We start from the raw sequence: 25,992 nt of genomic DNA on the forward strand, positions 1-25,992 counted from the left end.
TCTAGTAAATTAATGTTTGGGAACCTTAAAAGGATTCGGCAAAAATTAAACAGGTAACGATTCTAAAGCGCCAGATGACTTTTTTGTGTATCATTTGTATCAGTAACAATCATTCACAGAATCGGCATGTTTTCCTTTCTTTTTGCAGATACTATGAAACCACACATCAGTAACAATAATGCCGCACATAAACGATGACAACCATTACATTTTTATAAATAGGCAATTGAAGACACATGAAATCACAGATTACATCTCATATCCGAAGGGCAGAGGTCGAAAGCTCATCAAAAAGCTTTGCTGTTTTAATTCAAGAATACATTTCTCCACATTGAGGCAGCATCTTACTGTAAAATGGAGTGGCCACAGCAAAAAATATTTGCAGGAAGTGACAGGCGGCAGAAAGATGACAGGACACGCGATAAACTTGAGGACGAGTAAAATAATCACAGATCAATCGACTCCTTCGGATAGCAAGTACTTTAACTTATGAAGCAGACAAAAGGAATACACACCGAAAAGAAAAAAAACAAGCTGAGAGCTGGAGAAGTGGGAGACGTGGGAGGTGGTGGGGGATGGCATGGGAAGATGAGGTGATTTACCACAAACGTGTGTTTGGCGGCCGGTATACTATTGGCCCATGCGTATAATGTAAGGTAGCGCGCGCATGTTAATGCGCACTATTTTTTTTTTAAAAAAACAATTACGCTGTGTAAGCGTAACGAGAATGAAGTTAGGTGGTGCTGCTTCCAAAATGAACGGAAGTTACGTATCGGATGAAGAGGCAATAATATGCCCGCTAACAAAAAAAATGGCAACGTTAACTAATGTCAAGCGGCCAGAAATTACCCAGCAATAGGCGGAGTTTCACCACGCATATAGATTACTAGATGGCTCGGAGAGACAGAGCATGCGCGCTGCCTAGGCGAGACCTAAAAAGATGGGTGGGCTTGCTGACTATGACTGCTTTATAGGCAATGTAGCTGGTCATGAAGGTTGGGCCAGTCGGTATGGGGAGCCGGATGAGTTCCATGGGATGGGAGAGGTGAGAGAGTGGGGTCATGTGGTCTGGGAGGTCGTGGAGCGCAGTGCAAGGGTAAGAAGGCTTGGACAGCCACACTGGAGTTGATTTCTTGGAGGAAACGGTTCATGTTCTCATGAGAAAATTTCATGTGGGGTATGCATCATGTAAAAATGGCATGTAAAATACCATCATTACTGATTCAAGCAGAAAATATTATGCAACAGCAATATTACAGCTCCCAGAAGACACACTCTACTCAAACCAGTTTCCTGTGCCACTAGATTACAAATTATTGATGGGAATTTCACATAGCACTGAAATGTCCCAGTTACGGTTACGCAATCATGAAACTTCAAATGCCTTGATTATGACCCCCGTACATGAAGTCTTAAATAACCTATTGGTGAAATCATTCATGAAAGTATGTATAGCATTATTGCTGCTAGTTCGTAGATGCCCTTTAAAAGAAGTTGTATTCATGATGATCCGATGTTTGTGTAGTTAATTCACGATAAAAGAATGTTTGTTTTTCCTACATGCTCTGTATACTTTCAGTTTTCTGGAATAAGTCATACATACTGATCTCTGTGAGGTTAAAGAGAGGCTACTGCATTTACAATAATAGCCAATTGCCACCGATACTGTTATCTGTGTACCTGTAGGTCTGGCTGTAGACTACATTATCTATGTACGAGAGCAATTTCCCCTACCTTTCTAACAGTGGTCTTTAGATATATGTTAATTTCTCACTGCATGATATTGCCTATTATGTGTATGTTTCTGCTTGGAGTGTTTCCCTTGCAATGCATGAGGCATAGGCGGGGACTATTTTATATGTCAAAGCGACAATGAATCCTCACACTTTTTGTCACATTTAGTAAACTATACCATCACTGCACATCACATGATTGCAAACCCAACTTGTCATGATCAGCTTAGCACTGCATTGCCACCCATACCTGGACCTAATGCCATCACACTGCTACCCCATATTACCACATCACCAGACAATCAGAACCATACTATCACATCTCCCCATGTCCTGATGAAGACCCCGGTTTAAGGACTTAATCCACCTCCGTTTGTCTATGGGGTCGAAACGTCGACTGTGATTTTGTACCTGTACTGATTGTGATTCACAACATTGATAACAGCAATTTTGTTACTGTATCTATTGCATGACTGTGTATTTCAAATTGTTCTCAGCCGATCAGGCAGTCAAACAGGTCTTCTTTTAACCCTTTCCGTGCTCATGACGGAGCGGTTCCGTCATGAGGCACGGTCGGCATGTGCTCATGATGGAACCGCTCCATCATGGCACCCACCCGCGGTGTACGCGCTGGCGCTCCCCCCATAGGCCGCCGATCTAGCCCCCACAGAGAGGGATGGCAGCAGAGGAGTTTCCGCTGCCACCTGCGATCCCCTCATGTAATCCCATGACATCAGCGCGAAGAGCGCGCGCCGACGTCATCAGGAAGCGCTGGAAACCATTTGTTTCTAGCGCGTCCAGGAGGAGCCAGTGAGTTTGTGTGCTCCGGTGGCGGGGGGGGGGAATTAAAATGTATTGAGGAAATACTCTTTCCTCTCCCCTGATGTCTCAATACAGAGCATTCCTGCAGCACGATCGCGCACAGCGTCACAGTAGTGCTGCAGGAATGCCCCCACTAGGCACCAGGAATTCCTAATTTAGTGAAAGGAAGTGACCTCTTGGGCAAGGGTCGCTTCCTTATGGGGGCAAATATTTTTAAGACTTTTCTGCCCCCCCCGGGCCAGATCACCTGGGTTTTTGGCGTTTCTGGCCCGGGGGGGGGGGGGGGCAGAAAAGACCACTAGAGCCAGGGATCCTTTTCTTAAAAAAATGGAAGCGACCTCTTGGGGAAGGGTCGCTTCCAGGGGCCTCATTTTATAAAATGTGTATTCTGCCCCCCTGGGGGCAGATCGGCCTCTGTAGTTGGCCTTTCTGCCCCCAGGGGGGAAAGAATACCCCACTAGACACGAGGGAGTCCTTTAATTATGTAAAGGAAGCTACCCCTTGGCCAAGAGTCGCTTCCTTAGGGGGCACATATTTTTCTTTTATTTTTTTATTTTTTTTTTATAAGAAACCTTTATTACACATTAAAAAGATACAAACAAGGGCCTACAACCACAAGGGCCGGCCGCTAGAAAGCTCGGGAGCCAGCAAGGCAACGCCATACATTCAAATGAGCCAGAAGCAAAAGCTCCCGAAAGTTCGTAAGCACATATAACATGCCGCGGCCATAGTCCAAGGGCGATCAAAAAGGACGGTTTCATATTTTCTTATTAAAAAACAAACAATAACACACAAACAAGGCAATGAGAGTCCGAAATAGCAGCGTGCGCTCCCCAGGACGGGGGAAGATCCACATTATCTGGAATAACTCTTGACAGGAGGCGGTAGTGGGGGGCGGCGGAGAAGAGGACAAAGCACACACAATCACGTAGAATGCGCGGCTAGGGGGACAAAGCGACGTCGACCTCTCGCGGCAGAGGCGGAGTCCAGATATTTCCACGATAGGAATTCCATGGACCCCACACCTTAGTCCACCTCCCCGGCTTGCCTCTCGCCACATACACCGTCTTCTCCCTGAACATACACCAATCCATATTCTCCTTTCATACCGAAATCGTAGGCGGCCTCGGGGAACCCCACAACTGTGCGATATTGCGCTTAGCCACCATGTACCCCAAAGTCACCAACTGCGTCTGCGCCGCATTATAGTCATTTGGTTCCCAGACATTCAACAAACACCTCCTGGCCTCTGGTAACAAAGCGACATGCGTGACCTCCTCCATCACAGCATGTACCCCGTTCCAAAAGCGTACGACCTCCGAACATTCCCATAAGATATGAAGAAAGGTACCCAACAAGCCACAGCCACGCTTACACATTCCATCCCTCGAATAACCCATACGTATCAAACCAGGCCCTGTGACATACACTCTATGGAGTATCTTCAGCTGCACAAATCTAAGGCGGGCCGGGATCGCCACCTCTTTCGGGGAGGCCACCGCCGATACCCAATCCTCATCGTCCAGTTCCAATCCGTCGGCCGTCCACGCCTCCCGCAGATGGGTCAGCAAGTCCGTACGATCATTAATAAGTTTTTTATAGATCAGAGAAATAGTGCTGTCGGGCACATAGCCATCTAACACTCTATCTTCCAACGGGGAATATTCTGGGATAGCAGCAACATCCGAAAAAACCGAACACAGCGCATGGTAGACCTGCGCATATCGGAAGTACTCCCTATCATTTAATTTGTATTCAGTTTTGAGCATTGCAAACGTTTTAAAGGACCCTTTCGCCCAGAGGTCACCCACCTTACTTATACCAATCATATCCCATTTCTCAAAGCCTTTCGTTTTCCACAGACAACCCAAGCGCTGGGAGGCATACAACGGCGTCGCTCGAGTCAAGCGATCCCTCCACCCCATCGCAGCATTCGCCGCATGCCACACGCATACCAGACAACTACAGAGCTTTTTGCACGAGGATAGTATCCACCATGGACTCTATTGCTCCACTAAAAAGATGCAAACCTAAAAGCAGAGCACCAGCCCCATGGTATAACGACTCCCTGAAAACCCTCAAATCAGCCTGTAAACAGGCCGAGAGGAAGTGGAGACAAGGCTACTGCGAATCAAACAAAATTAGCTGGAAAAACAAGCTCCTTGAATACAAATCAGCCATCGCAGAGAGCAAATCCACCAATTACTGCTCCACTATAGTCAACGCAGCAAATAGCTCCAAAAGCATCTTCCAGATCCTTGATAACCTTATCCACCCCGACTGTGCCAAGAAAACTATCCCCCCTTCTCAGACCCTCTGCGATAATCTCGCACAGTTCTTCACGGACAAAATTGAGACAATCATTCAGAATCTTGCAATTCCCCCTTTTCAAGATAATTTAAACTCCCCCGGAGCCGCCATTACCAACCTTGAGCCGCCGAGCCCAGGACACCTACCAAGGGAATACCTACAGGCTCTCCCCCCTATCCCCGAAGCAGATTTCGAGAGACTGGCACACGGAATCACTTCTGGGTCCCCCCTCGACCCATTGCCCCCTAAAACCTGGAAAGCGTGCGGAACTGAACTATTCCACACCCTCCGCAGGATCTGTAACCAATCTCTGGGCTGTGGATTTGTCCCCACCCCCTGGAAGCAAGCACTCATCACCCCGCTGCTAAAAAAACCCTCCTTGAACCCCGAGTGTCTATCCAATTTTCGACCTATATCGCTCCTACCCTTTCCAGCGAAAGTGGTGGAACGCTGGGTTAGCTCCTGTCTTTCGACTCATCTTGAGCCGAATCACATCTTGGACGACCTCCAATTCGGTTTTCGCCCAGCCCACGGCACCGAAACGGCGGTGCTTATAGCCATGGAAGAACTTCGGATGCGTGCAGACAGGGGCCACGCAGTAGCCTTGATCTTATTGGACCTGTCTGCCGCATTTGATACGGTTAACCATATGATTCTGCTGAAGAGGCTCAGAGAGGCAGGGGTCGACGGCACCGCCCTGCTATGGTTCCACTCATACTTGAGAGATAGGAAACAGGCTGTGTCCCTCCCCCCTTTTCAATCCGCTTTTTCCCCAGTACCTCACGGTGTACCCCAGGGCTCGTCCATTAGCCCGATCCTTTTTAACGTTTATCTAAAACCACTGATCACGTTAATCAAATCCCACAGATTGAAAACAGTAAACTACGCGGACGACACCCAGCTCATCCTCTCCTGGGAGGGGGAGGATTCAATCCCCATGGAATCGTTCCATGATTGCTTAAGAGACACAGCCGGCTGGCTGCACATGAATTCCCTGCAATTCAATTCCTCCAAGACCGAGGTCCTGTTCTGCTCTGGGAGCCGGATTCCTCGCCTATTTCCTACAGAATTCTGGTCCCCGGAAAACCCAGAAAAACCACAGCCGGTCACTAGTGTCCGCAATCTGGGTGTTATGCTAAACAACAACCTCAGCATGGAAACGCAGGTAACTAAAACAGTCTCTACTTGCTCGGCCCTACTGCGTTCTTTACGTAAAATCATGCCACTACTCCCCGCCCAGGCTCGAGCACTAATAGTCAGGTGTACTATCCTTAGTCGCCTTGACTATTGTAATGCTCTTTTGCTCGAGTCCCCAGCTGTTCTACTGGACAGACTCCAAAGAGTCCAGTCGGCTGCAGCCAAACTGGCCCTTGGTTGGACCAGAAGATCCTCGGCCACAGCAGCCTTAGCCGAACTACATTGGCTCCCTCTGAAGCAGCGAATTGCTTTTAAAGCACTCTGCCTTGTCTTCAAGGCACTACACGGAACGGGCCCCAGATCCCTACAAAAATTGTTTTCCTGGTACACCCCCACCAGAACTCTCCGATCCACCTCAGCCTGCCTTGTGTTGGTACCCAGATTTAACAAAGTAAGGACCGGGGGAAGATCCTTCAAAGTGGCCGCCGCCAAACTTTGGAACAGTTTGCCGGTCGACATTCGCCAAATTCCAAAACTCCTGCCTTTCAGAAAGCGAATCAAAACCTGGCTCTTCCCCAATCCCATTCACTGCTAACTCCCTAATTTAGCCTCCCGTCTCTTTCCTTCCTAAGGAGTGAGTTTCAGCGCCAGGATACCTGTCAGGTGACAGTTGCGCTCTACAAGTGTTTTAAATAAATAAAAATAATAAATAAATAAAATACCGCAACTTGCGTTGGTCCTGTCAACCGTGCATCCGGAGTCGCCGAATACAGTGCCCTATTGTAATCCCCGCCCGGAAGTAATAACTTATCCATCTCGAAGGCCGGATTCAAAGCAGGACCGTATATCCCGTGGTTAACAGCCGCCAACTGAGACGCCCAATAGTATCTTTTAATATCGGGGAGGGCAACACCCCCATCATACCAAGGGAGTGTCAACTTGGTGAGAGCGACCCTCGGTCGCCCGTCCCAAAACAGTTGGCGCTGAAGACCCTCCACCTCACGGAAGTAACGGGCCGGCACGACATCTAGTGTATTTTGTAAAGCATACAAGAAGCGAGGCAGCGACATCATTTTAAACAATGCCGCCCGTCCGAGCGGCGCGAGCGGAAGCCATCGCCACCTCGCGACGTCGGCCTTCAATCGCTGGAGTGGAGGGAGAAGGTTTCGCTCATAGCGGACCGCGGGGTCCAGTGATATGAAGATTCCCAAATATTTGAACCCCAATGTAGCAATCTGAATAGGGCATCCCCGCGGCAGGAGGGGGGCCTCGCCCGAGAGGATGTAAACACATGACTTGGCCCAGTTGATAACCAGGCCAGAATTACGACCGAAGGAATTCAATACGTCCACCAATACAATTAGCGACTGTCGAGGAGAGGTGAGATACAAAAGGATGTCATCCGCATAAAGGGAGACACGGTCCTCAAATTCCGGCGTCCATCTAATGCCCCGCAACGACGGCTCCCAACGCAACCAGGCAGCGAGAGGTTCTAAAGAAAGTGCAAAGAGGAGGGGCGACAATGGACAGCCCTGTCGCGTACCTCTCCCCAGCGCGAAGGGAGCCGACACCCTACCATTCACCACCACCTGCGCCAATGGGTCAGCGTATAGTAATTTTACCCACCCAATGAATTCAGGGCCAAACCCGAATTTCGCTAACGCAGCCCAAATATACGGCCACTCTAAAGTATCGAACGCCATGGTAGCGTCCAAAGACGCCAAGATGGCCGGCTCACGCATAAACTCCACTCTAGCAAGCACGCCATGCAACCGCCTCAGGTTCAGGGCGGTATTACGATGAGGTATAAAACCGGACTGGTCCTGATGAATCAAGTCGCCCACGACCCGAACCAGACGATTGGCCAATACCTTAGCCAGAATTTTGGGTTCCGCGTTCAACAACGAGATAGGCCTGTAGGAGGCACAGCGGTCTCGCGGCTTCCCCTCTTTATGTATCACAACTATGGTGGCTAGACGTTGGTCAAGGGGGAGGGAGCCCGCCGCCCATGCAGCGAGGAACATGTCACGGAGATACGGTGCTATCTTATCTGGACGCAACTTATATAGTTCAATGGGGAGACCATTGGGACCCATGGCCTTACCAGAAGCGATCGAGCGAATGGCCAGAGCAATCTCATCCGGCGACAACTTCGCCTCCATCAATATGCTATCAGCCTCCGAGAGGGACGGCAATGCAATGTCTCTAAGCAACAGATGAGAGTCCTCCTCCGAGCGCACAGAGACCGGAGAGTATACCCCACGGAAGTAATCCGCGAAGCAGTCAACAATTTCTACCGGGTCAGTCACACACACGCCATCCACTCTCTCCACAACCGGCACCACTCTACTCGCTCTCTCCTTCTTGTCCAACCAAGCAATCAACTTTCCGGCCTTATCTCCCACATCATACAGGCGTCCCTGTTGCTCTCTACTCATCCTTTTAGCAGCATCCGTGACCAGCGCTCTATAATCTGACTGTTTAAGGCTGAGAACGTGCAATTTCTCATCCGTAACACCCCGCTCCAAATCCCCCTCCATCTCAGCTATGTCAGTTTCCAGGCGAACCACCTCTTCCCTCCCGCACCTCCTAGCATGGGAAATAAGAGACAAGGCATGCCCCCGGATCACCGTTTTATAACCTTCCCATAGGGAGACAGCAGACGACACTGACCCTACATTATCGTTGAAGTAGTGATCAATGGACTTAACCAGTTCCGCGCGAATATTAGGGTTACGTAAATACCAGGGGTTAATTGGCGCTACTCTTCCCTCTGCCCTAGGAACAACCTCCATCTGCAACAATAGAGGGGAATGGTCAGAAATACCTCGGGCCAAATGACGCACCTCCCCGATCATTCCAGCCTGGAACGCCGGCATAAGTATATAATCAAGTCTCGAGAGACTCCCGTGGGCCCCCGAGTGGAAGGTGTATTGTGCCTGCCCCGGGTGCATCAGTCTCCAGCAATCTATAAGTCCTAGAGTATCTAGAAAGCCACCCAGCCAGGCCTGGGCTCTAGGGAGATCCCTGGGGGGGTGACGGTCCTCTATACCGGATACAACAGCGTTAAAATCACCCCCTAACACCAGAACCCCCCCAGGGAGTCCCAGGACCAAACGCCCCAAATCAGCAAATGTAGCAGTCTGCAATCCCGGTGGCACATAAACAGCAACGAGCGAAACAGTTCTACCCTACCATCTCCCCACCAATGCTGCATATCGCCCTCTATCATCGTGGAGCACCTCGTCCACCTCCAACGGGAGAGATGCCCTGACCAAGATACCCACTCCCCTAGAGCCAGAAGTGAAACCAGAGTGAACAGCAAGGCGATAGCCCCGCCTATTCAGGGCATGGAAGGAGTTCCCAATCAAATGTGTCTCCTGCAGGAAAACAATGTCGGGCGAGATCCGTTTCAAAAACTGCAACACCACCCCGCGCTTGATCCTATCCCCCAGTCCGTTCACATTCCACGAAAGTATTCTCAATCCCCTACCCCCCACCCCGCTCCCGTACATGATGCCCACATTCCGGAGAACACAACCAGGACAAATCAGCAGCTAACCTCACATTGCCTTGTGAAACAAACAAACAGTCCCCAACACCCCCCCTCCCCCACAATATCCCAACCACAACTCCCCCCTCCCTGCACCCCTGCTTGAGCCCAAACAGCCCCCCCAACTTGCAGTGTGCCTGTCGCCCTAACATATACTGAACCACCAAAAGAACCCCTGAAGGAGGAAAGGGCCCCAATACGCTCCCCACAACCTCCGAGCATTTGAAGGGCATATTGCACCAAACTTGAGTCCCATAGAGCTAAGGTACAAAACGTCCCCAGCCTAGTCCATCACCGGGAACCAAAGTTCTAGTCCTGTTCCGCCGAACCCTCGCCACTCTCCGCCGTCTGACCATCCCGACCTCGACTCCGAGGCAGGGTATCCAACCAGTCTCCAACCGCCTCCGGCCAGTCGAAGAAGTGCGAGCGATCCTCGAACTCAACCCGCAACCTGGCCGGAAATAGCATCGCGTACTTCAGCTCCATGTCCCTCAAGCGCCGTTTGACGCCCAAGAATCCCAGTCGTTGTTTTTGGACCGCTTGCGTAAAGTCTGGATAAAAGCTGACGTTAGAGTTGTCAAACTTCAGCGGCCCATTCACCCTCGACACCTGAAGGATAGCATCTCTGTCCCGAAAGTTAAAAAGTCGGGCAATTATAGGCCGCGGGGGAGCACCCACTTTCGGCGCACCACCCGGAATTCTGTGAGCCCGCTCCACCGCAAATAATTTACTCAGCCCCTTGGGTGCGAGATGGTTGACCACCAGATCCTCCACAAAAAGGTCCGATCGTTCCGGTACCCCAATTATACGAACATTGTTCCGCCTGGCCCTGCTTTCGGAATCCTCAAGTCGACGGTCAGTTAGGTCACTGTCCAGCCGTAACCTATGAACCTCCGTCTGCAGGGCGGCCACGTCCACAGTTAGGCTTGACGCAGTTTGGTTCAAAGCAGTGACCCGCTCATTCGTTTTAGACAGATCCGCCCTGACCAGATTTACATCGATCAGGACAGCATCCAATTTATGAGCCAGGGTATCAAACTGCTGACCCACTGCAGCCTTCATCTCCTCAATGGCGCCCATGACGTCTATCAAAGTCAAGCCCGCAGATAGGCCCGAGACAGCCTTGGACCTTTCCGGCGATTCATCGGATGATGAAGCTACTCTCAGTGCGGATGAAGCTACTCTTAGTGTGGATGAAGTGCCTGTTTTAGAGGAGGACATTGATGTGCCGATGGTGCAGCAAGAGGCATCTGGGCTGCAGCCTGGGGCTGCAAGGCTTCAGGTTGGAAGTGATGACCTCTGGGTTGCCCCAGGCATGGTGCAGCCGGCATTGCCAGACTTAACTGGTGTTCCAGGGTGTAGAGTGAATACAGTATTTTTTTTACCGATACAATTTTTCAGTTGTTTATGGGCGATGTGTTTTTGGCAGAGATTGTTGAGCAGACTAATTTGTATGCCGAATAGTTTTTGAGGGACAACAGTGCCAGCCTTAATCCTCACTTTAGAGCTACCCGGTGGACTCCCACAAATCTGGAAGAGATGAAGAAGTTCTTGGGTTTCACTTTTTTGATGGGCTTGCTAAGGAAGCCATCAATGTCCTCATATTGGTCTACTAGTCCCTTGATGGCAACGGCTATATTTCCGGCAGTCATGAGTCGTGATAGGTATTTGCTTCTGCTTCAGATGCTGCATTTTGTCGATAATGGTTTAGCGTTGCCATGAGATCACCCTGAGTGTGACCATCTTTTTAAGATTCGGCCTGTCATTGATCACCTTGTTGAGCGATTTTCTGAGATCTATGCTCCAGGGAAAGAAATAGCAGTGGATGAGTCTTTGGTCTTGTTCAAGAGCCGCTTGGTTTTTAGGCAATACATTCCTAGTAAGAGGGCACGCTATGGAATTAAGCTGTATATGCTGTGTGACAGTAGGACTGGATATGTCTCTAATTTCAGGGTGTACACCGGTAAGGAATCCAGGATTAACCCCCCTGGTTGTCCGTCCACTTTTAGAGAGACTGAGAAAATTGTGTGGGAACTTGGTAGAGGACTTTTTAATAAAGGTCACCATTTATATGTAGATAACTTCTACACTGGTGTGCGGTTGTTCAGGGAATTGGCCAAAGCGGACACTGTTGCTTGTGGCACAATCCGCTCTAACCGTAAAGGTTTCTCAAAAGAACTTGTTTGCCAAAAGCTTGTGCGGGGACAGTGCAGTGCGTTGCTTTGCGAGGAACTTCTAGCTGTGAAGTTTTCAGACAGGAGAGATGTCTACATGCTGACTACCATCCATGATGAAAGCACTTCACCTGTGACTGTTTGGGGTCAGGTTTCTGAAGCGCGCAAACCAGTGTGCATTTTAGACTATAATAGGCACATGGGTGGTGTTGATAGAGTAGATCAGAGGTTGGAACCTTACGCTGCTCTTCGTAAGGCTTAAATTTGGTATAAGATGTTGGCTATCCATCTTTTCCACTTGGCAACCTTTAATGCTTTTGTTGTATTCAAGGATTCTTGTCCTGAGTCAAAGATGCCTTTTGCTAAATTTCAGGAGTCTGTAATAGGCAGCCTTGTTCTAGTGGAACAGGCAAGTGTTCCTAGAGTTGGAGTGGTGGAGGATGTTGCTAGATTGAAAGATCGCCACTTTCCTGATCACATTCCTCCCACACCCTCAAAAGACTTTCCCAGTAGGAGATGTAGAGTCTGTTGGCGAAGAGGTATGTGGAAGGAGACTCATATGTACTGCCCCGAGTGTCCTTCTAACCCTGGGCTGTGTGCCTGCTTGTTTTAGAATGTACCACATGCAAAATAATTTTTGGGAGCATCCTTGAGTGGAAAAGTGAACTGCCTTTTCTCTATTGTTTTATATTTTTTGTTCAGTTTCAAGGTTGGCATTTGTGCAATGTATTTAGTTTCAGATTTTGTGTTAGTAGATTTGTATCTATTTGCAATTTGTTTGTGTTTTCTTTTTTGTATAAAAAAATCCTAAATGTGATGGCGGTGTGTGTAGGCTAGCACTTGGCTGGTGGTGTGCGTGGACTGGTGCTTGGCTGGCGGTGTGTGTGGGCTGGTGCTTGGCTTGGCGGTGTGCGTGGACTGGTGCTTGGCTGGTGGGGTGCCTGGATTGGCGCTTGGCTGGCAGTGTGTTTGGGCTGGCGCTTGGCTGATAATGTGTGTGGGCTGGCGATTGGCTGGCGGTGTGCCTGGACTGGCGCTTGGCTGGTGGTGTGTGTGGACTCGGGCTTGGCTGGCGGTGTGCGTGGACTGGCACTTGGCTGGTGGTGTGCCTGGACTGGCACTTGGCTGGCGGTGTGAGCGGACTGGCATTTGGCTGGCGGTGTGCGTAAACTTGCGCTTGATTGGCAGTGTGCATGGCCTGGCGCTTGGCTGGCGGTGTGGGTGGACTGGTGCTTGGTTGGCGGTGTGTGACTAGTGACTTGCTGCTGGTCACTTCACACACTGCTAGCCAAACACCACTCCACGCAATCCATGAGCTGGTGTGGTTGCTGTTTCAGGAATGTGGGCGTGTGAAAGTGATGGGCCCTTGAATGGCGCTGTCTGCTGGTGTGAGTGTTGTAATGTGCTGGGCCCGCGGCTGCTGGTTTGAATGGTTTTGTATGTGTCACACGTATGAAAGGTGTATGAATGGCCTGTAAAGAGGTTGGTGCCTTGTCATGGCTTTACAGCTCTCAAGCTGTGAGTCAATGGCTCAGTTTCTCGTCCTTTCAATTATTAAGAGTGCATTTCATTTTTGTGAAATCTCTGGTTAATACAACTGTATATACTGAACCATCACTCACCCTTGTGCCAAATCCAACCAGTATGTATGTGTGCTTGAGGAATAGGTGGTTGTGCAGAAATATTTGTCTTTTCTGTTTTTGTCAAGCAGGGTGTACCTTGTTCCTTTTTGTGAATGTTTTAATATGTTGGTTTCGTGTCTGGTGGTGTGAATGGTCTTGTGTGTATCATGTATGAAAGGTGTGTGAATGGCCTATAAAGCGGTTGGTGCCTTGTCGTGGCTTTACAGCTCACGAGCTGTGAGTCAATGGTTTAGTTTCTCGTCCTTTCAATTATTAACAGTGCATTTCATTTTTGTGAAATCTCTGGTTAATTCAACTGTATATACTGAACCATCACTCACTCTCGTGCCAAATCTAACCAGTATGTATGTGTGCTTGAGGAATAGGTGGTTGTGCAGAAATATTTGTCTTTTCTGTTTTTGTCAAGCAGGGTGTACCTTGTTCCTTTTTGTGGATGTTGTAATGTGTTGGTTTCGTGCATGGTGGTGTGAATGGTCTTTTGTATATCATGTATGAAAGGTGTGTGAATGGCCTGTAAAGCGTTTGGTGCCTTGTCGTGGCTTTACAGCTCACGAGCTGTGAGTCAATGGTTCAGTTTCTCGTCCTTTCAATTGTTAACAGTGCATTTCATTTTTGTGAAATCTCTTGTTAATAACATTTTATATACTGAACCATCACTCGCCAAATCCAACCAGTATGTGTGTGTGCTTGAGGAATAGATGGCTGTGCAGTAATCTTTGTCTTTTTTGTCTCTCTGCCAAGGTGTACATTTCATCTAAGAAAAACCTACCAACTGTAGATATTGTCATAAACAAAACACCCATGGGAGTACATGGTGATGTCTCTCTTGTGGATCCCAACAAGTTATCTTACCCACAATGTCCTGCAAACCTCAAAATGTGACTGTCACATTTTCCTTGCATTATTGTGCTCAGATTTTCACGCTGCAGAAAGTAACAACACATTTCCAACCCCCCAGCATTTCTCCAAGTATCCCAATATCATCAGTATTATTTTACTCGGGACACTAAAGAGAACGCTGTGGGGTAGGACATTTGTGCCGGCATTTGTGATTCCACACAAAAATATGTGGAAAAATAGGTTTTTTCAGCTGAATTTGAGGTTTGCATGGCATTCTGGGTAGGAAAACGTTGGGGGATACACGCAAGCCATACCTCATGGACTCCCCCGGGTGTCTCGTTTTCAGAAATGTTTGGGTTTGGTACTTTCCCAAGATGGCCGCCGAGCCCGGGGCCAAAATCTTAGGTGCCCCCCCAAACCAGGTAGTTTTGTTATAGGTAATTTTGAAGTCTCCACAGTACGATTTGGGCCATTTCCTGTTGCAGCCACTATGCCTACCCACACAAATGAGGTACAATTTTTATTGGGAGACCTGGAGGAACGCTGGGTGAGAGGAAATTTGTGGATCCACGCAGATTCCAGACCTTTCCCACACAAACATTTGAGGAAAAAGTAATTTTTTCAGTGAAATTTGCGGTTTGCAGGGGATTCTGGGTAGGAGAATGTTGGGGGATCCACACAAGTAATACCTCGCTGGACTCCTCCGGGTGTTTAGTTTACATAAATGTTTGGGTTTGGTAGGTTTCCCTCAATGGCCGCCGAGCCCCGGGCCAAAAACTCATGGGACCCCCCTTGCAAAACCAGGTTGGTTTGTGATAGGTAATTTTGATGTCGCCTCAATAGGTTTTGGGCCCTTGCCTGTTGCGGGTCGTTGACCCACCCACACAAGTGAGGTACCATTTTTATCGGGAGACCTGGGGGAAAGACGGGTGGGAGGAAACTTGTGGATCCACGCAGATTCCACAACTTTCCACCACAGAAATTTGAGGAAAATGTGTTTTTTAATTTTTTTTTTTAGGTTTGCAAGGGATTCTGGGTAACAGAACCTGGTGAGAGCCAGTCAAGTCACCCCATCCTGGAGTCCCCTGGGTGTCTAGGTTTCAAAAATGTATAGGTTTGCTAAGGTTTCCTAGGTGCCAGCAGAGCTAGGGTTCAAAAACTACAGCTAGGCAGTTTGCAAAAAAAGGGTCATTTTAAACTGTGAAATTGTGGTGTGTCCATGTTGCGTTTTGCGCCGTTTCCTGTCGCGGGCAGTAGGCCTACCCACACAAGTGAGGTAACATTTTTCTCAGGACACTTTGGGGAACACAGGGTGGGTGAAAATGTGTGGATCCACTCAGATTCCAGAACTTTCCACCACAGAAATATGAGGAAAATGTGTTTTTGGACAATTTTTTAGGTTTGCAAAGGATTCTGGGTAACAGAACCTGGTTAGAGCCAGTCAAGTTACCCCATCCTGGATTTCCCTGGGTGTCTAGTTTTCAAAAATGTATAAGTTTGCTAGGTTTCCCTAGGTGTGGGCAGAGCTAGGGTTCAAAAACTACAGCTAGGCACTTTGCAAAAAAAGGGTCATTTTTCACTGTGAAATTGTGGTGAGTCCACGTTGCATTTTGCGCTGTTTCCTGTCGCGGGCACTAGGCCTACCCACACAAGTGAGGTACCATTTTTATTGGAAGACTCTGGGTAATTCAGATTTGTAGAGCAACTGTTATTACCTATTGACGTTCAAGACAATGTGTAAAAAAGAAGTCATTGTGAAAAATGACCGATAATTCGCATGCTAGTATGAGTATTCCCAATTTCGGAAATGTGCAAATATCTACTGTTTCTAAACTCTATATTTTGTTCCCATTTCAGAAATACATAGGTGTCTTTCATGCCGATTTTTCTATGTATACATTTTCCCAGAATAATTGCTATATACCTGGTACATAATAAAAAACCATTGCAAATCGCTGCTCAGTTTTTGGCTCTGGGTTCGTCTGGTTCTTGGTGAACCTAGAAGTCCTATATATACCCACAACCAGTAAGGTCCAGCGGATGTAACGGTATATTGCTTTCAAAGAGCTGTCATAATTAGAAGAAGTTACAGGTGAAAACGTTGAGACAAAGGGCTGTTTTTTTCAACTAATTTTCAATTTTTCCTATATGTAACTGTAGGTTTTTATAAAGAAACCTTGAAGGATCTACACAAATGACCCCTTGCTGAATTCAGAATTTCGTCTTCTTTTCTAAAATGTATAGCTTTCCAGGATCCATTATTGCTTTCATACCCATTTCTACCATTAACTGGAAGGAGGTTGAAAGCACACAAAATAGCAAAAATAGGCTATGTCCCAGAAAAATGCCAAAACTGTGTAAACATTTTTGGTTTTCTGACAAAAGTCTGTCATTCCCTAAAAGCTGGGAAAATGGTGATTTCAGCTCCACAAACCCTTTTTTGATACCATTTGCAGGGAAAAAAACAGACGCTTTCATTTGCAGCACTTTTTTCCCATTTTCCCCCCAAAAAACAAAATTTTGCTGTATTTTGGCTAATTTCTGGGTCCCCTCCAGGGGAATCCACAAACCCTGGATACCTTTAGAATCCCCATGATGTTTGAAGAAAAGGACGCAAATTTGGTGTGGATACCTTATGTGGTCAAAAGTTACAAGGGCCTAAGCGCAAACATCCCCAAATAGCCCAAAAAAAAAGGATTAGCACAGGAGGGGAAAAGGCCTTGCAGCGAAGGGGTTAAGACACATTGTTAATATTGTATAAACACCCCCATTCCACACTTTCAAACCCTCACATGAGCACTTCCTTGAGCACGATTCCCCCTCGGAGCAACTGTATATAAATGTACAGTTTATATGCATGACTACAATGCTGATATAAAAACACTTGAATTTGCGAAATTGTTTGTTTAGTTTTTTTATATGGGTGTTGTGATTGTTCTACTAGGCTATCCACTGTGACCGCCTTGTTTTTTGTACTGTCATACTATAACATCAACAGAACTTCATGACTATCCTAAAGAACCAAAACAAAAACACCCCACCACTGCACTAACATCTTCCATCACTACCAAAATACCTGAGACCTGCACACATTTACCCAGCAGCATGATTCTGGCACACACCACTACTGTACTAATCTCCCCATGCTTACACTATCATCTGGAAGTTCCTAACTACCACCCACCACGATCACCTTATCATGACCAAGAAAATACACTACAAATTCACAGCATTGTACTTCCACAAAAGCACTGCTTTAGCTCTACAGTAAAGCACTATCACCTCATACAACTGAACTACTACAGTGTACATCCACACTACTAATAACTTGGGGGGCATATTTACTATTATTTCACCCAGGGCAGTACAGCTAGGGATCTAGCTCTAAAAAGAGAGAATAGAAATATTCCATATTTACAAAGATATGAAGCATTTATGTTCTCTCCTTGCGCTAGCACCAACGCAGGCACCCTTCTACGGTAGTGCAGGTGGACTGCATTACAGACAGGATTGTTTTTCTTTCCTGCACAAACACAATCCAAAGAGACATTTTACTTTTTTTCTGCATGATGCAGAATGCATCATGCTCTTAGAAAGAGGAAATACCAAGGAGAAATAAACATATTTGTCCTTGTTACAACTCTCTGTGGTAGACATACCGATTTCACGCAATTCCAGCTTTACAAACCTTAGTAAATCTGAAATTGCTGGAAATGTATAGGTGGATGCACAGGAAAGCCCATACTACACCCATGGAATGACTCCTAAGAAATGTTATGCAACGCATCACAAGTTGCTGAGTTGTGTTACATTTCTTTATAAAACTAGGAAAATCTGTGCATTGCTTTGTAAATCCCAAATAAGCCTTTGCATTGCAAGGGCAACGAAAAGGCTTAGTAAATCTGAGTCCTAGTGTCCGCTTCACAAAGGTAAAAGTACACTTGCAAGTACATATTTACTTCTACTCCTAGATGAACCTCTCGACTGTTTTTGCTATCCACCATTTCTAAATGGAGATTTAAAACTTAGTGTAAACATACATGTCTCAAATTAGAGGATAGAGCTTCCTTCAACAGTGTTTATGAGTGTATATTTACTACTAGTAACTCTCCTAATAACTTTTCATCTGTTGGTGGAGATCTCCTTATGGTAAAGTATTGGGAAATGTATTAAAATTGTATTTTGTTTAAATAAAAATATTTTAATGCATAAGAACAAATACAATGTAATGTAAATTATTTATCATTAACAAGGAAATAATAAAATATAATGTTACAGCACTTAAACTTGTTAACCTTTCAAATTAAATATGTATTACATAATAAAGTAATTTAAATACATTATAAAAAGACTGACCCTCACTAACATTAAAAAAAAACTAAAAGTTTAATTTCTTAATTAAGTTTATTATTTACTTTTAAGATCATATGTGGTGTTCTTTTTAATTCCATGTCTCCACTATTTTCTATGGGACTGTGTTGCAGTTGGCCATATGTGGTGCTTGTCTTAATCCATGCTATCCCAAGTACATTTGAGTCCGTTTTGACATTTTAGAGCTGTAGTAACTTTGGAAGTGTTTTTTGTGAAATTAATTTGTTTTACTCCTTTGGGGGTGTGTGTTTTGTATTACTAAGACCCTTTCAACCCTTCTTTAAAATTCTCTTAACTTCACGAATTACTTATTTCCCACTTCCCCAGCAGTGACCCTGGTCTTTCAAACATTAACTAATACTTAGTTTACCAATGTGTATGAAGGGCTCCACCACTGCAAATAAAAGATAGGAAAGGCAGAGTTATCTGATGATAAGTTGGTGAATTGCATTTTGCATTAAGTGAGTAGTATTGCTACGTTGTGTACTACAAAATACCGTTGGGGAATCAGAGCAATGATGAGTGTACTACCTTCCCCTAAACTAACCAACATCACAGCAGTACCACACTCCTAAGCACCACTCTCCACACAGTGCCGTACAACCATCCAAGAGGAATACAATGCCAACCCTAGCACACAATGACCATATCCAATGCAAAAGTATGGCTTCATGAGTTCACCCATCACCACCACACTACCACAGTTCATTACTGCAGTGTGACTGCTCTAAAGCACTACCAACTAACAGAACCAAAAAACCACCCTCCATCACCAAACTGCCAAACCAGCTACAAACCAGCTACTGTGCTTCCTTCTCCCAAGTCCACACCCCCTCCAAAGCATTATCACCTAAGTGTGCCAAATTACCAATCCTCACCAAAAAACTGCATCCAATGCCATACCTGCCCTTTCGACGGCTTTTGAAGACGCATTTTTTTCCTAAGGTATAATTTAATCTGCCCCTTGCCGTCTGGTTCTCAGCGCTGGGAGGCCCTAGGGTAGCCATGCGCTCTATAAATGCCTCTTTCATTTCATTTCATTTCAATACCCCCTTTACAACTTTACACCATGATACAGCATCAAATTACCCCTGCTATTACCTCACAACAAAACACAACAACACACAGCAGGATAACACAACAATAACTACATAGTACGCCAACACAATAACATAACAACACCACACAAAACCTAACCACAAAAACTGAGCACAAAAACCCAGCAAATCTAACAACAAAACACAATGATCACTGCAGAAAAAGACATCACAGTAAACCCACAGCAAGAACACTAAATCACAATAAGAGTATGGCACACCAATAAAGTAAACTTGACTGCAGAAAACAAAACAGAACACATTATAGAACAACACATTGCTGAACTAACACAACAATAACCCAGCATACAACTACTTTAACAACAATAAAACAATAATAAGGCAATAACGTGAAAAAATAAAAAGTATGAAACACCAAAAACGATACAGTAACACATAACTATAGTGTCTTGTGAGTTAGCAATGACGGAATCCTTTTGGCTCCTGATAGAGTCTGTAGAGAAGTGACGTAAGTGTTAGAGTGGAATACAATGAAGGCTGGTTTAGAATGTTGAGTTCATAGTTGCACGCAGACGAATAAAGACGTGTAATACTAAGCTCCGTGTGTGGCGCAGTCATTGGTGGGTATCCAGGCTGGGGTAGATGCCACAACTGGTAATGAGATAGGGGATAAGTAACCGAAGATCGACATTGCTCTCCCAGAGAGTTTGCCTTGGTCCAAGCAAACTGCTCGTGCATGCCACTGTGCCATCGTGGAAGTACGGAGTCAACACTTAATGCATGTGGAGTCAAAGTGCAGCTCCAGTCGCTGTGAAGAAGTTGAAGACAACAAAGACATTGCAGAGAAATCTACATATTGGAGGCAAAGACTCTGTAGGTCAGGCAGTACATTAAGGTACCGAGCTGCTACGCAATATAAAGTCATACATTATACGGAGCATTACTGCCGAAGGCGGATACGTCCAGATACAGAAAAGACTATAGCAGTCAAATAAGAATAAAAGATATAAAAGCACTAATTGACAGAATAATCAACAAGAAAATGTACTGTCATTGCACTTACCAGAGCCTCGATAAGCAGAGCTCTACAACCTCAGCAGCAGGCTAAGAGACCTGATGGAGCCAGGTTCCATGTTCTAGATCTGCTCTGGAACCTCAGGTCGATGGTACTTAATATCAGTGTGACAGCGTGGAGGGGAGAGAAATTCGTTAACAATGTACTCATTTCAGTTCCAATTTACTATGACTCTTAAAGATCACGGACTCGCAGTTACATTTAGTTAGTTTATTACAAAGCCAAGAATAACTGGACATACATGCACCTCAAGATGTGGGTGTAGAAATACATTGGAACTAATACAAAGCCAAATCTACGGACGAGGTTAAGGCGGTGCAACATACACAAGAAAATTAGTTTGCGGATCAGTATACAAAAGATTACTGCATAGACGTCTTCATCAAAAGTTCATGGGTATAAAGCATTAAACTGTCCCTACTCTACCACTAGAGTGACATCCATACATAGCATTTTCCACAGCAAGAGAATGTAAGTTGTCAGCGTGTGAAGCCTTCCTAAGAAGTCTCTTTACTTCAGTTGGGTCATGTAACATGAAGCTACAGAGCTCGTTCTTAGAAGCTCTTTCTCTCTAAAGGCAAGGCAGAATCCCCTGGGATACTTTCCCTAGTTACGATACATTAATACCACAGTAGTATCCCAAGATGCTTTGTGGAATCATGCCATCCAGCCAGGCTACCTCCTCGCAGGTGCATTTCCATTAGGCAGCGACGCTCCCAAGCTTTGCGAGATGACCTTGATTCCCAGGCTCACTCCTATGAGAAAGTACAACAGTTCTTCACTATCAATATCCGCATTAAATGTATTGTCTACTCTCTAAGCCTAACTCCTGAAACAAATACATCATTCTATCTAGCAAGGATGATTCTTCCACCTGCAACAGAAAACATGAGGAAAAACAAATTCAATGTGCACATGAAGTTCAACTTTTAAATCTAAAGCGAGAGCTTCTAGGGAAAATGCATTACATACCTACAGAAATTAGCCAATATAAGAAAATGGCACACAGGCCTTATGGGATTACACTATAAGAATAAGATGAACATTATTTACTGAGCACAACTATGTTATCACATTACAAAAGTACATCAAATATGTAAATAATTGTCAGAGGCATGTACGAATTCTGCACGGTAATTTTTTCAACTAAATGTGTATGTTTCAATGTTAATCTCTTCACATTTACATCAAAATAGTCCTAATACACCACTCTTCACATGACTTCAGTTCACGTTCTACTGTCTTATGTTAATACGACAAAAGAATTTATGCAGGTGCAAACTACTTGTGATTATGATGCACCCCTACACAGGGATGTGCTTACTGAGCGGTGAAATACCTAAAGCGGCACACCACCAAAACTGCCAGCTGAGGCTCAGAACAACTCCAGAGTTCTCCAGAAAGTGAAAGGGCTCTGGCGGAGATGAAGAAGGAGGTCACAGTTCACAGACTGTTCAGGACCCCGAGGCCAATCCACCGCAGGGCCTTAGAGATGGTGCAGATGACGCAGGTCCTAGTGGACAGCAGACAGTATCTGAAAGAGTTCCACCCTCAATGTCAGCCACTCCCATAAAGGGCTGCAATGCTGCCGCCTTCATGAAACCACGACCACCTTTCGATACCACTAAAAAGCAAAGTATTGGCACTAGATTGAGTGCTTGGATAGTGGCATTTGATGATTTCAGTGATGCACTTGAAACGACTGATAAAAAGATAATCAAGTATCTTACAAATCTTGTTGGTGATGGCGTAAAAGAAGTCATAGAGAATATTACCCGAACTGACGAAGAAGTCACATGTCGTCAGATCAAAGAAGATTTGACTCTCACGTTTAATTCAATACCAAATGTTGATTGCCAAAGATACATTTTCAACCAAGAATGCCAGAAAGATGCATCAAACACTGTAGTTCAACAAATATAATGATGAAGAAGCTATGTGCTTAGAGTTATTTATGGATGCTTCTCAGTTTTATTCAGATGATGAATGCTGATAGAAACTCGTAGTCTGGAGCTAGTGTTAATGGCTGCCAAAGCTGAAGAGCATGCTGATAGACAAGCTGCTGACATGGAGGCCAGAGGTGCCCCAAATGAATCTACCATGTGTGAAAAATAAGCCAAAACAAAAGACGGAAGAACACATAGTGATGTCTACACATAAAAAGAAGTTGTGTTTCAGGTGTGGATTTTCGTTTCCATCTGAAGGTAAATGTCCAGCGATTGGACAGATATGCAAAGGCTGTGGGAAGGAGAACCATGTTGTTATGGTTTGCAGAGAGAAGGAAAAAGTAAGTGTGTCAGAGTGCAAAGACAAAATGGCTGCCTGAACATTCCAGAAGCAATGTTCGACAAACGCCCACAAGGCCTAAGTGTCGACATTAGTTGAAGCAAATGGACACTAAACAAAGTCAATCATCATTTAAACTATTGTCAAACAGTTATTCCGTATCAGTATCAAGTGAAAGTGAAGAAGATGGTTGTTTCAAGTCGATGTTTACCTCAGAAAAGTGTGCGTATGTTGGACTGGTCTCATGTGGAGAAAAATGTCAGTCAAAGAAAAGACAACATGCCAGAGCACCAAAGTCATTCAAACATTGTCCGAAGATTACACTGAAAGTAAATGTTTGTTTGATAACTTTCATTATCAACAATGGTGCATCAATAAACATCATGTCTGATGAGAAATACAATGAATTGTCTCCATTACTGTAACTTACGCCATTGAAAACTAAAGTGTATACATGGGCTGCATTGACGCCATTAAAACATCAAGGTTCATTTGTAGCGACAATGAAACATAAGAAAATGAACGTGCAAGCACCCATCCATGTGCTTCAAGGTACAGTGTCAAGTGCCTGTTTACTTAGCTTCAGCTGCTGATATGGGGCTAATTTCCATGAAATTGTAAATCAGTTCCCTTTGTTGTTTCATGGTTTGCGAAAGCTTAAGACTATGAAAGTAAAGTTGCATATAAATGAGGATGTACATCCTGCCGTTCAAAGATACAGGTAAATTGCTTTTAATTTACAAGAAGCTGTTGAAAAAGAACTTGAATCGTTACTAACGCATCATATCTACTTGTTCAACACAATGGGCTTCTCCCATAGTGATATTGCCCAAAAAGGACAGTGAAGGAGCTGTACTCATATGTGTTGACATGTGTCAGAAGAACAAGGCAATCAAATGAGAACGACATCCAGGTCTGCACATTTTTTACATGATAACTCAATTAAATGGTGCAAAAGTCTTCTCTCGCCTTAATTTAAATAAAAACTATCATCTGCTGGAACTTGAAGAAAATTGCAGGCACATTACAACCTTTTTTATACACATGTTGGTCAATTTCAAAACAAAAGACTACATTTTGGTGTTTCATCAGCTGCAGTACTTTTTCAAGATGTCATTCGACATATTATACAGCCTGTCATAAATGTGTTCAATTATAGCGATGACATATTGATTTTTGGAGCTACACAAAAGTAGCATGATAAAGCTCTCACACATGTACGTCGTTTACTTGCTGATGCAGGTTTGACTTTGAATGCAATAATTGTGAGTTCCACAAAACAAAGCTAAAATTCTTTGGCCATGTCTTTTCTGATGGGGGTATGACACCTGATCCTGCCACAGTACAAGCGCTGTAAAAATGCTGATTCTCCACTAGATGTTTCCATGTTATGTTCATTTCTTGGCGTGGACAGTTACTGTTCAGATACATATGAGACTTTGCCACTGTGAGTGCTCCGTTGAGAGACTAGACAAAAAAGAATTTTCATTTCATTGGTCACATAAATGTGAGAAAAGTTTTGAGAAAATCAAATAAGCCACTAAGAATGCTACTGAAATGGCATATTTCAATCAAAAGAGGTTGTTGATGATGCTACCCCAGTCAGGTTAGACTCTATCCTTGCGCATCACTGCAGACACTCGAATGCTCGAAGGCATATTATGGCATATGCAAGTAGAAGTTTGTCCCAAACAGCACCTGCTTATTCACAACCTGGAATAGAAAGTCTAGCTGTGGTGTGGGCTTGTGAACATTTCTATGTATTCTTGTATGGTACGCCTTTTATGCTGGTAACTGATCATCAAGCTTTACTGACTATATTTGGCAATCCCAAGATGCCATCTCACATTGAAAGATGGGGACTACGATTACAAGTGTACAATTATACCATTGTGCATCATCCAGGAAAGGATCAGAACCCTGCTGACTACTTTTCCAGAGTGCCTATACAAGGTCATGGTACTCCATCCAAGACGGCTGAAGCCTAAATGTAACTTCGTAGTAAAATCAAACACACCAGCTGCCATTTCGTTAGCCCAGATTATCACTGCCACAAGCCATGATAGTGACATGCTAAAGTTGAAAGATATAATTACACATAAGTCATGGAATTAACACACTCGGCCTCTCACCAGTAAGGTGAATATCAAAAATACAAAAATGTAAAAGATGAACTATCCATAACTCATGAAAGAGAGTCTGCAACAGAAAATAATTGAAGTGGCCCAAGAAGGACATTGTGAAATTTTTACCACAAAACGAGCTTCTCGATGAGAGGCTTGAAAGAGAATTAAAAGCATCTATGCAACTGCCTTCCTACAAAAAGTAGTCACCACACCTTAAACATGTCAGAACTTCCCAAGCACGCATGGGAGAGAGTAGCTATTGACTTTTTCGGTCCACTCAACAATGGACATCAACTGATGGTGATTGAGGACCAATACTCACGATTTCCATTTATTGAAGATCTCTCATCTACTGAGTTATTGAGAAATTAGATGGCATTTTTGTGGCATGACGTTTTCCAGCCTAGTGAAATCTGACAGTGGCCTGCCTTTTAACAGTCGAGAGTTCAGACACCTTTGAGTGAACCTGAATGTAAAGAAGCAGAAGACCACACCTCTGTGGCCACAGGCCAATGGACTAGTTGAACGCTTTATGAGTAAACTAAAGAAAGCAATGCAGCGGGCTACTCTTGAGAAGCTCGATTTAAAAACTGTGTGAAACTCTACGCTAAGAGCTTATCGTTCAACATCTCAATTGACCAAAGGTGAAAGTCCTGCGAGATGGATCATCAGGAGAGGAATGAAAACAAAGTTATCTCAATGGGCCAACCAGCGAGAGAAGCTAGAACGTAGCCCGTGAGAAGGACTTGGTTCACAAACATAAGATGAGAGTGTACACTGACAAAGGACAACATGCGAAGAATCTCATCTTTTTTTTTTCTTTTTGGCCCTCAAATCACCGAAACTGCTGCAATCTCAAGCTTA

Source organism: Triturus cristatus, chromosome 8 (genome assembly GCF_964204655.1).
Source record: "Triturus cristatus chromosome 8, aTriCri1.1, whole genome shotgun sequence".
Taxonomy (NCBI): domain Eukaryota; kingdom Metazoa; phylum Chordata; class Amphibia; order Caudata; family Salamandridae; genus Triturus; species Triturus cristatus.